This window comes from Passer domesticus, chromosome 1 (assembly GCF_036417665.1).
Source record: "Passer domesticus isolate bPasDom1 chromosome 1, bPasDom1.hap1, whole genome shotgun sequence".
NCBI lineage: Eukaryota > Metazoa > Chordata > Aves > Passeriformes > Passeridae > Passer > Passer domesticus.
The window spans coordinates 27120672-27137950 of NC_087474.1; the positions used below are offsets into that span (position 1 = coordinate 27120672).

At 35.6% G+C, this 17279-nt stretch overlaps 1 long non-coding RNA gene across 10 annotated transcripts in view; it reads left to right on the forward strand.

The window, feature by feature from the left end:
* The window catches only part of LOC135295330 (uncharacterized), a 298178-nt gene that overhangs the window by 277148 nt on the left and 3751 nt on the right, over positions 1-17279 (forward strand). For 8 of the 10 annotated variants that reach the window (XR_010357399.1, XR_010357427.1, XR_010357409.1 and 5 more), the window contains 2 exons: positions 6373-6747; positions 7852-7994. This is a non-coding gene — a long non-coding RNA (uncharacterized LOC135295330). The remainder of the gene's footprint in view (positions 1-6372; positions 6748-7851; positions 7995-17279) is intronic. The other 2 variants (XR_010357421.1, XR_010357441.1) reach the window with 2 other exon arrangements.

Below are 17279 nucleotides of genomic sequence, written 5' to 3' on the forward strand. Positions count from 1 at the left end.
GGGGCCATATAGTCATGTTAAGTTTATTAAACAAAGAGATGCATTATGAGCAAGAGTGATTGCCGTCTTACTACTAAAACAATTCTTTCATTGTGAGGTCTGAGATGTGTCAGTGGTATAACTTGATGCCTGAGAATATATTTACCACCGAGCCCACTAGATTGCCACCTACTCTGTCATCTGGCCTCGTGCAGAAATAGAGATTTAAGATACTTAAACCTAGGTTTGCAGTGCCATTTTATTTCTCTCTCATGTTAGAACTTGCCATTATAGTGGGCAAGTATTAGAAGTCCTAGATTGTCTAAAGTGTTATTTAGCCTCCTTATTTAGTGGAGGCTAACCCCTATCAGAAATGCAGTAAAGTGCTTTCTTGGATTAACTGATATATTGTTGGTAAGCAAATATCAAAGATTTCAGCTGTGATGGCTGAAATATTTGCCATCTCTGGCTGCCCCCACAGGCAGTCTGGTACATCAGAAAACAGCTGGGACACCTCAATTACTAATGGCCAAAGTCACTTGGATAATAGGATATTAGCAGCTTGTGTTAAGAAGCAAGGCTTTCAAGAAGCTGTTGGGAGATGGGTGTGCATTGCTCTTCACTGGAATGCAGCCTTGTTAGCTTCCTCTAGGACTTCTGTACCTGGATGGTGTCCTGTTAAAAAGATTATTTCTCAACTCAGTCAAAATTTTCCTTGCACAGAGAGCATCTGTTTAATATTATTCTGAATGAACTGTAATTTGAATTTGACAGAATATTAGAGTACAAAAAGTCTCCATCAAAAAGAGAAAGTTTTTTTTGGTCTAAGTTCACAGGGATTCTTAATATGGATCCACTTGCGCTTGACAGCAAAGATCCTTCATACTAATACAAAAACCTGAATAAAATTAGAGATTAGTAGCTGTAACAAAAACATGACAACTCTTCATTCTTGAGTGAGACTTAGTGTTTAAAATGCAGTTGACCTAATTTTGCTTAGAAAATCTCTTGTTCTCTTTATCTAGGTTTTCATGCAGAACTTTTTTTCAAAATAAGTCTTTCCCATCCTGGTGTAGGAACCTTCCATTCATCTTCCTGTTCCTTTCTGGGAGGAAAGGACATGCTCATTCTGTTAAACTCTTTCACTTTTATTCTGCTATGGCTGGGATAAAATCAGGGAATAAACTGCGCTAAAGTCCACTGTCCAGTCTATCGTTAGTAACTTCAGTCAAATGCATGGTTTTCACTGTGATAAAAGCTTGATTTCACACCTGTTCATACTTCTGTGGACAAAAAAATGTTAGTAGATATCCACAATTTAAAGAAGTTTTGACTTATGAACTTTTATAAAGTAAAAGTAAATATAACCTTTCCTGTGTGAAATTTTCATATTACAGTTACTGAATCCTAAGTTCTTTGTGGCCTTACATTGTTAAAGATCCTACTGATTTCAGTGCAAGCTGAAGTACTGCTTCAGAAGTGCTAGCAATCGGAATCCTAGACACTGTTTAGTTCTTCAACTTTAGGATTTTAAAATCCATTATTTAATATAAATACACCAGGCAAGCACATAAAGCTGACAGTTTGATAGACTGGGAAGTGCCAGCCTTTTCAGAAAATGATCCCTGGTGTTGCAGCCACGATTATACATGAGAAGAGATCTTTTAAGAAGCTGGGTAAACTTGATGCATCCAAAATCATTAAACACCTGTTCCATTAATGACATGGAATTTGTCCTGTGTACACTTGCAGCAGATTCCATCTGACAGTTCATCTGAGAAAATTGGGCCTAATAAGGAGGGCAGAGGTCCTCAGCTAATGAGCAAGTGGAGGTTCTGATCTATTAGGTTAGATAGAAACTACCGTGTCTTTGAGACTTAAAATATGACCAGGGCTTCGGCCTTGTTTTGAAACATTTATGAATCAGTGCCTTAATCCTGCAGGACTATCCATCTGAAATCAGTGGAACTATTCACAGCAGTAAAAGATGCACTATTGGGCCACAGCCCTGTGTTCCCCATGACATCATTAAGTCCTTCACCACCTCTCAGCCTCACTTCCTCAGCATGCTGGCTCATCATCTGGGGAGAATGAGTTAGTCTTGCTTAGCCCTTGCTTATTTTGAGAGAAATGTGCTAAGTGAAGGTTGATTCTTTACAGTGGGAATTCTTGACTAACAGAAAAGCCACCTTTATTTTTTTAACAAAAAGTTCTGTTCTAGGCAGAGATAGAGCTCAACATTCTTCACATGCTCAGGTGCTGTTTTTTGCCAGAAAAGTCAATATTATTGAGTTGATAAATTCCATTTCCAGAAAATAATGAGAATGCCTGTGAAGATGATGATGATGATGATGATTATTATTAGTAGTAGTAGTATTGGAAAGCAGGTACTTTCAGAGAAAAAAACCTCCAGAAAATAAGTATATTTTGCAGACTTCAGTAACCATGTAAAAAAATTAAATAGTGAATTAAAACTGCAGAAAATGTTGACTGTGTGAAATAGCTGCAAACATAATTTGGGCCCTGTGCTGCAGTGATGTCATCCTGGAGCTGCATTGTTCACCTATTTTGTTCTCTGTGTTGTGACTCATTTCATAGTATATATTGACCCTGAGAAAATCTTGCTAAAATCTCACAGGCACTTATCTCCACTAAATCTCTCAGAAACACAGCCACCAAACCAATAAGTATTTATGTTTTGTATTTATGTGAGTGCCAGAATTTTGTGCTAGCAGTTTTTTGAATGAGACTTGGTGATTTATTCTTATCATCTGGTACTCTCTTAGAGAGGTGGTTGATGTCATTAAACTTTAAAGTTATCGGTATTTCAGGGGGAGGAATGTAAAGACAATGCAAGTGGAGCGAGGCTGTGACTGACAGAGTGGTGGTAGGCACACAGTAAAGAAAGAGTCCAAAAGTACAAGCTGAACTGAACACATAGACAGTGTGATCAGAAAGGCCTTTACAGACATCTCTTTCTTGAGTCAGGCCAGGAGGACTGACGGGAAGGATGCCATTTGATGGGTTACATCTAACTGCTTCCCCATCACTAAACATACTTGGACCTCCACTGGCTGCACTGTTACACTGAGCGCTTCAGTTAGGGGAGATCATGAGATATTACAGATATCACAGGTAGCAGATGTTCCCATATGAAATGGTGGTATTATGTTCTGTAATTATTTTAAAGCCCAGATGTAAACAAATGAGGCATTTTTTCCCCCTTGTGGATTCTCATGCATTTTTGTGTTGTATATATAGCCCTGCACAAAAAGTAACCACCCAGCTGCATTATCTTCCGTTGCCAGCATCGTTCTTCAAGGCACTTGTTTGGGCGGACATTCTTAGCCTTCAGTCTAAGAACTTAGCTGGTGCAAGAAAGATCTGGCTGGAAGATGTGGACATAGGTTCCTCAAGAGTACAGTTTCTATCTCCAGACAGCATTTTATCTGTTCGTGTTGCTATAAAAGGTAAACCACAAACAGTATACAATGTTTTGTCAGTGTAACCATCTAATTAGGGTGTTTGCTACATAAAAAATGTTACAGATCCAAACTGAAAATTTTGGCTGTCATCCTAGCTCAACATAACTATTTACTGCTGGCCTGACTTGTTACCATTAATATATACTGTGATGATTTTATGTATTACAGGTAAGCAACATGGCAATAATTCCTGTATTCCTTGGATGGCTTATAATGGAGAATAGCCCACATTACAAATGCATGCTCAGGGCAAATAAAAATAGCTAATGTGCTGATAAAAGATTTAATTTTCTATTGCACAGCTTGAACTCTTTCCTGTTCAATATGTGACAAAAGAAATCCTGTTTTGTGGATCCTTTTAACTCCAAGAAGTGCAAATTCTGTTTTCAGTTAATTTATTAAGCAACTCTGATCTTACAGTGCAAGAGAGTATTATTCCAGATTGTGCTATTATAGCTGACTCTATAAAAAGTGCCACATATTTTTCATCTTGTCATCTTTACCAAAGTGTACAAATTTTTGTTCAATCCTAGATCATATGGACTCTCTTTTCTGAACCTGCTGACTGACATCAATGGCAGCTTTGCTAAGGCAAAGTAAATGTCATGAAATGTTTTGTTCTACCGCAGACACGGGCAAATAATTGGCATCTGTTTTCTGTTGTCTAGCTGCCATTCTGTTTTCTAAAACAGAAACTTCCATTTCTCATCTAATTCCTTGATGAATTCAGTCTCAGGGGGCTGAAAAAATTGCAAGGAAAAAACGTGAAGTATTTTGTTAAAGGAAACCTAAATAGTTTCATAGTGATTTCCATGTAATAATTATCCAGACTGGTTGGAATTTCTTAAAATAAACTCTCAAATAAAACTCTAGAATGTTGATCTTGACAACTGGAAAATTCTTCAGCTGCATAATATTTCTGTGTTTGTCTGAATGTTTTTGATAGATTCTATTGCAATTCAGTCACTTTTTTCATCAACAGCATTACTGTTTTACCAAAATACAGCATAATTTCTGTGTACACAGTAGGATATTTTTCAGTTGTATCCAACTATTGGTTAACAAGATATAAAATACTTATCAAAAACATATTTAATTCCTTATTACTAATACTTTAAAGCAGATAAAATATCTCTTTGACTTCAGGAATTCTTTTGGCTAAGCATATGACATTAATACTCATTAATGTGATTTCAAGTATATTGCCAGGGTGGTAATAAAATTAACACCTTCTAATTTTTATATGGAAACTAGGCCAAAGTGCATTTGATTTTGTGACTACTTAGCAATTTGCCTGATACTTAAAATATCAACATAAATGCTGAATAAAAATATTTTTAATGAAGACAAGTTGCGTCTTATGTTGTGAACTGATATTGTTCAGCTACATAAGAAAAACATGTGATAAAGGACTAAGAGTCAGCAGGATAAGAGATCAGCTTTTGTTTTTACACTGAAATGTTTCCATGGTTTGTCATAAGTTACCAAATAACACTCAGAAAGTTAATTCCAGATTTTATATTTACTGTTTGCCACTAAGGTGAAGTCTCAATAGTCATTGAATTTTATAGGCAATATTTACTTAGAATAATGCAAAAATCAGATACAACTTCTGTATTATTTCAGAGCAGACCAGCATACTTATATTAACAAGGAAATCTCCTCTCAGCACACTTCTTTTCAGTAAAAGTACAATTCTAGAATTTGTAAGCCCCAGTTTTACCAAAATAATTTATAAATTTAATCATTGCTGTGAAAATAAGACATGGTTTTAGATGTCACTCTTTGATTGTTTATAAGCAATATAAATTCAATATATAAAAATTTTGAAGACAAAAATGTGTATATGTACACAGATATTTGCTTCCATCATCCCAAATCTGCAAGGTTGTTTATATGGGATAAGCTCAATTTTTTTGTACTGTCCTTTCATGTATAGTACATGTGAGACATTTCTCTCTCAATCCTATCCCATGGCCTAAGTGAATTACTGGGGTTTCTTACTGTCTAGTGCCTAGCAGATTTAGAACCCAAATCGCTGCAGAACTTTATCAGATACTTTACCACAAAACTGAGGTCTAGGAAAAAAGCAGTTATCCTGTTAGTCAGAGAGCTATGCAGCTACTACGAAAATGTGGAGAAGTTTGTGTTTAGAGCCTTTATTAACTGCACCATTGATGAGACAAAAAGGCAATAATTTCATTTACAGCACTGTGAGTCTGTATCACTGAAATAATGAAGTCTCGCTGAATTAATTTTCAGTCTCTCCCAAACCTCATTATTATGATTTTGGTCAAGAATGACTGTCTGAAAGTTTATTTCAACTGTATAGTTGAAAGCATTCTCATATTCCTCCTTCTTCATCAACCCTAGTCATTGTACTTAGTTTTGCTGTATGCTTACCTTTCTCATCCTATTTTACTTCCTTCTTTGTTGAAAATCCATTAGAAAATTATTATGCACTGTGCCAAACAAATTCTTGATGAAATACTCTTAATTGTAAATTCAACTCTTCTAATATCATGGACTACAGATTTTCAAACTGATTTGATATTTTGAGAAATGTTCATGTGTTTTACTATTCTGGTTGAACATAAGGATAGAGAAGGAAACAAAAACAAATTTGTTCTGAAGGAAGTGCTTCCTGTTGTTTTAATAGAAACTATTTAATATATTATGACTTGCTGTTTCTATATGACATATGACACCTGAAGAAGAGTTGGTCTTTATTATTTTTCAACTCTACAAACTGATTACTGAAAAAAAGTTCTATGACCCTTTAACATTCATGGCTGCAGCACCACTGCCACTGTGATAGTGATATCCTACTGTGATTTACAGCAAACAGTTTTTGAACTCTTACCAAAGCATAAACATATTGGTACCATTCTCTGTATCATGGAAACAGGTACAACCAAGCATTGTCCAAGATGTAGACAATGTCCCATATAAGAAGGATGAGGATCTGATGAAGTGAGTCCAGAGGAGGCCTGTGAAGATGGTGAGAGGACTGAAGCCCCCCTCCTATGAAGACAGACTGAGAAAGTTGGAGTGTTCAGTCTGGTAAAGAGAACAGCGTGACACTTTCCAGTGCCTAGAGTGGGTCTATGAGAAAGCTGGAGAGGTATTTATTACACGTACTTATAGGACAAGGTGTAATGGCTTTAAAGTGAAGAAGGGCAGCTTTAGATTAGACATGAGGAATAAATTCTTCACTATGAGGATGCTGAAGTACCAGGTTGCCCAGAGAAGCGGTGGATGGCCACGCCTGGAAGAGTTCAAGGTAGGGCTACATGGGATTTTGAGCAACCTGGTCTAGTGGAATATGTTGTTGCCCATGGCAAGAAGGTTGGAATTCATGATCTTTAAGGTGCATTCTAACCTGAGCCACTCTATGATTCTATGAACATTAAAAAGTTTAGCCTGTAGTAGGATTGTACTCTGTGTGAATGCTCTGGCCAATTGAAGTTTGCACATTCACATTTTCCTGTGAAGTGCAGATCATGAAAGGACACCGTTGCGCACTGCGTTGTCATTGTGCTGCGACACAGTAATTATTAAGCTGCAGTATACATTAAAAGAGGTACAGTGGCATAGCATAATTCAGTCAAGAGGCAGAAGGTTTTCTTGTTTCTACTGATTTCATGCAGTAGAACTGGTTCTAATGAATTTTGGAGTGTTGTCACCTACCTTTTTTTTTTTTGGTAAAAAATTTTAGGGAAGTTATTTTCATAATACAGAACCTAAAACTTCTTGAACTTAGTTTGTTGTAATGCTATTAAGATGTACATTGCAGTTCTAGCATTTTTCCTCACTGAAAATGTAGTGCTACAGCATCTCAGAAATTAATACCCCTAAAAATTCCTTTTTTGAATGAACTCAGTGAAACTATTATATACCATGGTCTATGCACCGTACTTTATAGCATGATCTTAGAAGGTGTCTCTCCTCTGAGGACGGAGACATCTAAATCTCTTGTAAGGCTTATGGCTATATTTATTCCTCAGCAGTGGGTTTATATGTGGTTCATATGAAATACTAAAATCATCAGGATCAAGAACTAGAATTTTCACAAGAAGTGTGCAGTTATGAGGAAATGTAGTGCAGTTATGAGGAAATGTACCTTTAACACTGAAATAGTTCAAGACAAAGCATTTTTGGTGATTTTGAGAAATCCAGAAACAAAAAAATCTGCAATTTCACTCCCCAAAATTGAAGTAATCTGTTTTATTTTTGGGGTTTCTCGGGTTCATTTTACTTGGTTTTACTTATCATTATTTTATTATTTGACATGTTACTATTTCCTTATTTCCTTCTACCAACTGATATGACTGATTTCTGCCTGCAGGTAAATTGCTTCCTTTTCTGATGTCTTTTTTTTTTGTAGATCAGAGTTCCAATATGTCCATGCTCTTGAAAGGGAAGCACCTAATACACAGCTCATTTATCAAGGCAAAAGTGCTTAACTATGACCCTAAGCACATGCTGAAGCTTGTTAGTTTAACTGAAGCTACACAAACATGATAAAAGGTAACTGACCTTTATTCTGTGCTCTTGGTATCTGTTTGATGATGGTCTCACTTTGTCCAGAGGTTTAACAAGTGTTTACTTTTTAACTAACTCTCTGATTACATGATCCTCTTTTCCCCAACTCTCTTCCTTCATCATATGATACAGCTTTTTCTTAAGTCTCTGACATTTCAAGTGAGGGTCACTGTATTTATGCAGTGCCAAGAACTGGGAACAGTCTTATGTGCTGAGTGTGCTCTTCTGCATTGTTCTGCAAATTAGTCAACATGAAACCAAATAGTGATAATGTGTTGTTATGATTAAGGTTAATAAGCTACTTATCTCCATAGACTACAGTTCCAGACACATTACTTAAATGGAATGCTTTTTTTGAACTAGTTGATAAAAGATCCAAATTTCCCCCTGTTGTGATAAAAGATGTTCTAAGCCTTTAGAGAGATAGGGAAGCATTACACAACAGGAACAGTTTACTCTGTTCAATACCTTACAGATTTATCTTACGGTGACAATAGCACACTACAGCTCCATAAAACATTGTCTGGTAACAAAAAGTTGTTCTATGTCCCAGAGCCCCTTGAAAAAAACACTTAAGAAACCAGTTCTTACATTTTGGTGAGTGCAAAAAATATAACAAATTATTGTGTTCAGTTAACCTTGTCTTCTAAGCTTAATCAACACACAAGGCCACTGGTTTTATGTAATCTGGTCTTCACTAGCATGAATAATCCTTCAATAAAACCACTGAAGATAGGACAGTTTAAAAATTAAAAAAACTTCCCAAACCCAGCTAACAAACCTAACCATAATTTTGGCTGAGTCTTTCTCATATCTGCTAGCCCGACAAAACTTTCTAACCTTCAAAATTAACAAAATTTTTAATACACAAACTTAAAAAAACCCCACTGTAACTTGTATGTCCATAGCATACATAAAATTTGACCAGACATAAATTTGGATTTTTCAATGATTTTTTTTTTGCTCATTTGCAGTTTTACAACTCATTTCAGATCATTTGCATATTTGGAAATATTAAACAGAATAACTTTTTCTTCTCTAGTTCTTGAGAGGGATACTTTCCCTTGAATACCTCAGTCAAATCTAGACTTCTCTTAATGAAAATGGTTTCTGCTGCATTTTTCAGTTGTCCCAGGGGAAAAAAAAAATAATCCAAAAACCAACACGTAAAAACAGCACAATAATTTGTAAAGCTTTCTCTGAGTTTTTAGCCAAGTGTTCTGACAGCTACCAACTGGGTCATTACTGACAAGCTTGTATTTTCATGCTTTATCACATCAGCTGGCACTCACATACCCCAAAGAAGAGTAGATGAACATTGAGCTAAGAAAGGGCACTTGTTCTGCCAAAAAAGCAAGGTGCATGGTGCAAAAGTGCTTTGACAATCAATTATTAAGAATCCAGAGATGCCAACTCATATACACGTATGTAAGTCAATAACCTTTGAGCAGTTAATCCCCAGGGATCATAGCAGACAGTGCCAGAAGGGATCAAGGTCAGTAATAATGAAGTCAAAGTGGTGGTGAAGTCCAAATACAGTCTAGTCCATCCCTAAGAAAGGAAAGCTTGCAGTGACTTTATTAAACTCTGTAGCGATGCACCTGATAAAAGACAAGATAAATTTCCAAGTTAATTTCTTGCCTTAGTTTAGAGAAGTCCATCCTACTTCAGTTCACATTCTTTTTACAAAGCAGACACGTGAATTACTAAGCTCTCAAGTTCCAACCATTTATTTTTCAAATATCCCTTGCTTGTCTTCTTTATCCTTAACCAGCACCCTAAGACTTACATATGAAGTCATTCAAAAACCCAGGAAAGAAATGGAAGTCTGAAATACCTGTCAAACTGGGATTTCTAAGCATAGAGGAAAATCGAAGTTGCATACTTGTATCACAGGGTGTCTGTGTGAGAGAGAATTAGAAAGATAATTAGTCATCCTGTGCATTATTAAAGATGGGGTGAAAATTGTCTTTACTTTGAGTTACATTGGAAACAAGATATTTTACCATTTGTAGTGGAATGCAAAGTTAAAATTCAAGAGCTGGTGCTGCAAATATTCAATTGTTCATGTTCAAGATAGGCACTTCCAAAAATAATATCATATAATATGTATCTCAGCATGTTTCTCCTATTGAGGCAATTTATTAAACTTATATATAGTTACTTATATAGGATAATTAGCCCAAAAATCCACTCTCATCACTGAAATTATCACTATTACAGTTAAGATAAAAAGATATCCTTTCTAGAACATCAGTCCAAAATTCATTGGTGAAAATTAGGGCTGCAAAATTCACATACTGACAAGAATTCTGGAAAGTCTATACAAGCTGCATTTTCATTTACAATACTTCAAAAAAATGTAGTCCATTATAATGTTATGAGCTAGATTAGGTGTAAAATCAGGTCTTAAAATCTATCAGATACAAGCAAGCAATCTATTTCATTAAGATAATTCTCTCTTTCATTTCCTCTAAAAACAAAGAATTTCAAATAACAAAAATAACAAATCTGAAAACATTAAAGTGTTGGGTGTTTTTTTTTTTTTTGTTTGTTTGTTTTTTGTAATTCAGAAAATACAAAGAAAACTACATAGTTTAAAAGGAGCCAAGAAGTGTGATATCACTGCAAGAAGATTAAAGAAGACACTTGGTGTTGTATGACCTATACAGCTGAAGTGTTGAAATGTTTAAGCACGTCAGTCAAGTTATGTGTGTTCTGTGCATGTGCAGTACAACATGAGACAGCAAATACAAATGTATGAAGTCTGAACCAGAGTTTGCTATAAATTACTATGGGATGGGAGAAAAATTTGGAGATGAATCATTACATGTTTATTATGTTTTTATGGTTTTTTTTTCTGTCAGGTAGGCAGCATTAGTTGCTAACACAGTTGAGAGAGTGGACTACATGGCTCCCTTGGAGTTCCTGATTGACTCCAGCCTCTTAGGTCTTCTCTTGTCACAGGCCTTAGACAGTACAAATGGGATTTGGAGGCACTGAAGAACCACTTTTGTTTGCATTGGCAGATTTTGAGTGTAGCTGTGGTGGGAATAGAATGGCCTCCTCCCTTGACAGCCCTCTTTCTCTGAGGAGTGGAAAGAGAAAGGAAAAAGACAAGCCTACTGCTTGGGCACACTGGGGATATAAACTTCTCCTGAAGTATTTCAGAGTTGCTCCCTGGAACAAAAGGGGAGCAGGGAAAGGATGTCTCTTGGGAGTCATAATTCATGTTCCAGTCTGCTTATTGAATGGGGCAGCTCCTTGAAAGATTCATAGATTTTAAGGTCATTTATGATTGTCTTGCCTGGCTTGTGTGACACAAGCCATAGAATTTAATCCCTTCAGTGTTGCTTTCCAACCCATTAGGATTATATATTACTCCAAGTATATATATACTTAATGATTCTCCAGTAATAAAAGAAATAAAAATTTAATGGCCATAAACACAGCAACTTTTCTAGGGCTACTAAAGACCAGATAGTGTAGTGTCAAGTTTTAAATCATTTGAGAAGAAAAATATATACCTAAAAATACTTTGAATGCTCCTGGTAGGCTTTCTTTGTGTAAATTGAAGGCAGTGAAGGGAAACAAAGCAGCCTGTCCAATTATCTCTCTATTTGGGGAAGAGTATCCATTTCCCCATCTGTGCTGGCAGTGCCCTTTGCTGAGTTACTGCCACAGATGTAAGCAAAGGGGCACAGAGAAGGAGTAGAAGTATCAGTATTATCATTGTAGAAGATGAATGTAGTGGCACTTCTAATTTATTTAGTATTCAGGATTTCAACTTTAATTAGGATTCTTTTGTCACATCATTCATCAAACGCACTTGAAAGAGATGGAAATTAGCACAAAAGTTTCTGTTGCCTCAGGCATGCTTTTAGTACTTCTACTCGTTTTGGTTTATTGTTGTTCCGATCAGTGAAATAGTTTAGTTGTTATAGTTCACTTAGCTGTAACTGGGTTTCAAAAGAGATAGAATGAATACATACTCTTAAAAAGTGCTGGTTTGTGAAGCCCTTGTAGCTACTAACGCCTCTTATTTAAAAAAAAAAAATCTCTTTCCCTCTCTTTTTTATTTCGGACTTCTGAGTTGTTAATGTAACACTGTATACCAGGTTTTACCCTAAGAAGTCATTTGTGATACATTTGTTGCTGCTAGAATGCTAGTAAGTCACAGGCTTACTCATAAATTGCACGTGTTTAGATGAAATAACTTGCTGAAATTATTTCAGTTGGGATGAAGCTCAGCATAGCTACAAAAATACAGTCTGCATGGGGAAAGTTTGTATTACTTATTACTCCAGTTCCATGCCTGCCATTGTAAAATTTACACTATTCTAGCATAACAGGAACTGCATTGATATATGGGTGCTCCTTACACCCAGAGCTTCCAGCTCTGGTAGCAGAGGTCCAGTCAGACACTTGAATGAAAAGAATGTGAACCCGTATTAAAGTCTGAGACCAGGCAATATCAGCAAGGTTGTTGCTGTCAGCACAAGAATCCTTAGCCTATATCCAAAAATCACACTTAGTTGAAAATCAAAATGTTTATTAAGCAAGTATTTCTGGGAGCTCTGTGATTACTGAAGCCTTGTTTATGCTGCTTGTGAAGATGAACTGCAGAGTCTAAGCAAGCGCAAATTCTGACTGGAGGTTTTCCTATAGTTTTGGATTCTGATAAATTCCTTCCACTTTCACTGGTGTCCAGTGATGTGTAATTTTGTGTAGCTTTTCCAAAAGTAGCACCTCTCTCTCTCTCTCCTGGTTGCTGAAGTTAAAAAAAAAAATCAATAGCAAAGTTCAATGAACTTTGCCCTTTTTATGCTGTCTTCTCAATGTATACCTGAAAGTTAAATGGATAAAGGAGCAGAAACTTTTTCAGATATCCATCACTACATAATATTTAATGGGAAATGTTGCTAATACACAACTGATAATATTTTGGGTGTACTTAAAACTGGCATTCTTATTAGCAAGCCTTTTAAATAGGTCTGGAATATCTTTCCAGGTTTTCATCAACATTACAGGGCCTAGAACTTATATTTCAATAGGGCAGACATTCTATTAGAAAACATTTTATGCTGCATGTTGGATGTATACTGAAGGGTTATAACAATCACAAGCCTAAAATACAGCTAGTGCTTTGAAACTAAAAATAGGTTTCTGCTCCACAAAACGTTTAGCAAATTTTTAAAGGAGCTGTAAAGTGAAAATCAAGAAACATTTGAGAAAACAAGAATTACCGGTAAGGTCATCCACATCCTGGCTGAATCACGTAAACATTTCATCTAGCATAAGTGGGAGCGAGACCAAACTCCTTATAGGTTTTTGAACACTACCAAAGAAGCCAGACACTTTGTACACCATCATTCAAGTACAAGAAACTAAGGAGTTTCAGTAGCATTTCTTTGCCCTCACTGACTTCTGCACTATATAAACCCTGAAGTATATAATAGAGCATTTATAAGAACTCAAAATACACATTTTAATTATAATGCTGCTAAAAATAATGGTCTACATGTTTGAGAAAATTTAGCTAGTTACAGATTGTTTTAAATAACTGGTATGCTGAAACACAAGTATTTTGGTGAAAAAATCATGGTGATTGGTTTAGTCTTAAGGAAAAATCTTGACAACAGGAACTGGTGGCTAAAAATCTCCATTATAATAGGACATCACAAATGCACATTTTGTGGGTGCCTAAAGCCAGTTTTGAGTATAAATAAACTGTAGCTCTGAGAATATTATCTATGCCTTGTACTTCAGAGCTGTCAGTCAGTATTTTTGATCATTAGCCATCTGTGATTATCTTAATTTTTGCCAGCAGGAGAAGGAACTCTTTTCCACCAGGGAGCTCTGTTATTACAATATAATTTATATGTAAAGAGCTCATTTCATTAGAGGGAAAAAACACCAACTTTTTCCATAGGTTTGGTGGGCTTTTTTTAGTTTAAAATAAACTTTTAGCATTAATTATTTTGCTTTCTTTTTTATTGTCTTTTAAAATTTAATATCCTTGGCATTGTCTGTGTAAAAGCAATTAGTATCATATTAGTGGACTAACAATAATTCTGTCTTTATTTTAGTTTTTGTTTTACATCCATTACGAAAGATTATAAAACTTAGCCAATCACAGACCTGAAGCATTTAACTAGAAAAATTACTACTTTTCACTTTCACTCAAAATTATTCTACTTGAGAACCTAACTATGTTTTTATCACATACCAGTCAAAATCCTTAAAGGGTCATTTTAGATTTCCCTCCCATGTGTCTGTTCACAGAATGATTTTATAGTGACCTTGGTTTGAGAATAACTTGCTGAAAAGAAAATGCAACACCTTCCTTATTTACTACAATGAAACTGCCCATTGTTGTAGTATAAAACCCTATTTTTATTGGTGTTGTTAATTCTGATATTATAATCTGTCTAAATTGGTTCATAAGGACACTAATATAAAATAAGACCCCTTATAAACTTCACTTGAAGTGAAAAAATTCTGACATTTTGCAAAGTATCCCAGTTTGTCAGTGGTGCTAACAACTGGTTGTCACTATTTCCACCTGAGGTCTTCATTGTCTTAAAATTGGAAAGTATTCAGGTGAACTTCAAAATAAAATCAGTCAGTATGATTGTCTACACATGATACCTGTATTTAATATCCTCAAAAGACAATGAAGGCCTGTGTGTACCAAGAGGACACTATAGTTTCATAAGTGTACACACAAACCTTCTGCTCATGCACCCTAACTGTAGTACAGAAAATGTCTGTAGTTTTAGTTTTTCTCTCACAAATCTGCAAGAAGCCACTTCCAATAGCAATGAAAATTGACTACTGAAATGGAATTGCCTTTTTTCGATATAACTAAACTTTGAGGCTTCTACTACATTACATTCTCAAACTTACACTATGTATTTGACTCCTGAATTTGAATCAATTCCATGATCTAACATATAAGGTCAGATGAATAGTCTCTGTCAGTTATACACAAACTTCAGCATTACCAGAGCATTGCTGGTCTACCTTATCTGATCATATGGATTTATGATGTAGAGACATGCTGTAGATAACAGCTCTTCCAGGATCTTTAATCAGTAGGATGAGGTGCATTTTAGTAAACAGCGTGAGAATTAGTTATAAAAGTTCTCTAATTTAAAGACAAATACTCACATTTTGAGTATTTTTTTTTTTCTCTACGGTTACATTAAGAAGCAAACTGCAAGGAGGAAAAAGATATATGTAAAAAAAGAAGAAAATATTGATACAAAATTTAATTATTGGTACTAACAATTAGAGATGGACTCAGGGTTCAAATCTTGCCTTCCCAGCTACCTTGGGTTTGCACATTCATATCACCTCATTCTTGCCCCAACTGATTCTTCACAAGCAGATCTCACAGCAGTGAAAAGTGGAGCAGCTGGGACATTCACTCAGAAGTGCAGGGAAGATCTAACACAAAACATTAATATAGATACACACCTTCACTGAAATTGACTGGTGAGTATGTTGGCAGAAGGATAGGAATAGTTTATGTAGAGTTATGTCACAAATATATGATAGCACAAAAAGCGACAGTTAGAAGTTTTAATTAAAATAACATTTCGTAAGCATCTCTGAACATATGATAGGTTTTGGATGAAACACCTTTTGAAAATTGTAACAGCTTGGGAATTGTATAGGTAACAGAGTAACAGAGGAATTGAACAGTACAAGGTTTTATACATTTTTTAAGCAAAACTGCCTTCCTAAACTGTCCTGGTTCTGTTAAACAACATGGGGCAAGCTAAAAGTAATTCACTTTTTACATCTTTATTGCCAAACTTGATTTGATTTGATTGAATCTATATTTATCCTCATGTGGCTCCTGGAGCACTCATGAACTTTCATAATTCCAGTCTATCAGGACAAATCTGCAAGTAAAAAAACTCACTTTTATCAGCAGGCATTCAATGAATGGCAGGTGGCAAATAAAGCACTTAGAGAATTGTTTTAATTGCATCTCTCTCTCATACCCCACAACTTGAGAAAGTTTTAGAAAGCTGGAGAGGAGCAGGATGGGTTTGTTTGTTGCTTTGATTTTGTTCCAACACTGCTTGCTTTCAGAAAAAAACTCACTGATAGAATTTCACTGCCTTTCATGTATGGGTGATATTTAAACTGGCCCAACAAAGGGCATATTGCAGTGCAGCAGAGAAATACCTCACAACAAATATGAAAGCAAATAGTTGAATTTGCTGCACCAACTCAAGTATATAAAGAAGCTTTTAACCTAAGTCAGTTGACAAGGAGTGAGAACAAAATTATTTTCTCCTGGAAATTAAATAGAATTTCAAGTTAAGAGGTTTAGCTGTAGCTATGTTTTCTGCAATTATTTTATTTCATAGAATAAGTTAATACAGTGCTACAAGAAAATTATTAACTGGAAAGGCCAATGTTCAGCTCAATATGCTTTTTTCTTCACACTTTTCTTACATGTTCCTTGTTTTGTTCTTAGATGCTCCTTGGTTTTTTGTGACAAAGAGAGCACAGAAGAGAACACATACCCTGTGTTAATGAGTATTTGAGGTTGGGCTGGAGATTCAAGATCAGAGCAAACATTCTTCAGTGGATGAAGCTGCTGAAGTTTCCTACCATAATCTTTATGACTGCAGCAATATTGAAAGACACCTAATTTCAAAACAACCATGCTTAGTATCTTTATTTTCAAGAATTTTGATTAAGATGTCTAGATTTAGCCTGTGAAATACCAACTTTTTTTTTTTAATGGGAACATGTCAAGGAATGTTTTGGTGTACATTTATAGCAAGGAGCTTTAGTCTGTAACAATTTTGTACTGAGGAAGTATCTTTGTAGAGCCATAAAGAAAGACTGTAGTCTGGAGATACAGCAGATAAAGGATGAAGTAGTGCACCATCCTTGTTTAATCTACTTTGAAAATTGAGGGGAGTGGTACTTGGTTGTTCTTAAGAATACCATGCAAAGCCTTAGGCAGTGACATTAATTGTGATGGAGGAAAATTAAAGGAAAATATATAGATCAAAGAGCAACTAAAAAAAAAGTGACTCTAGAACTTGAGTTCTTTCACTTCAGAAATTCACATGGAGACAGTGAGACTGAGGCCTGTTTCATTTTTTGTTTTAATTGTCCAGTACTGAAGAGCATGAATTTCTGCAATGTGCAGTTGGTGTTAGAGGGCATTTGAAAGAACTTAAAGAGCATTCACTTTCTACAAGGTGTGCTACCCGATTACAAACAACAAAAAATATT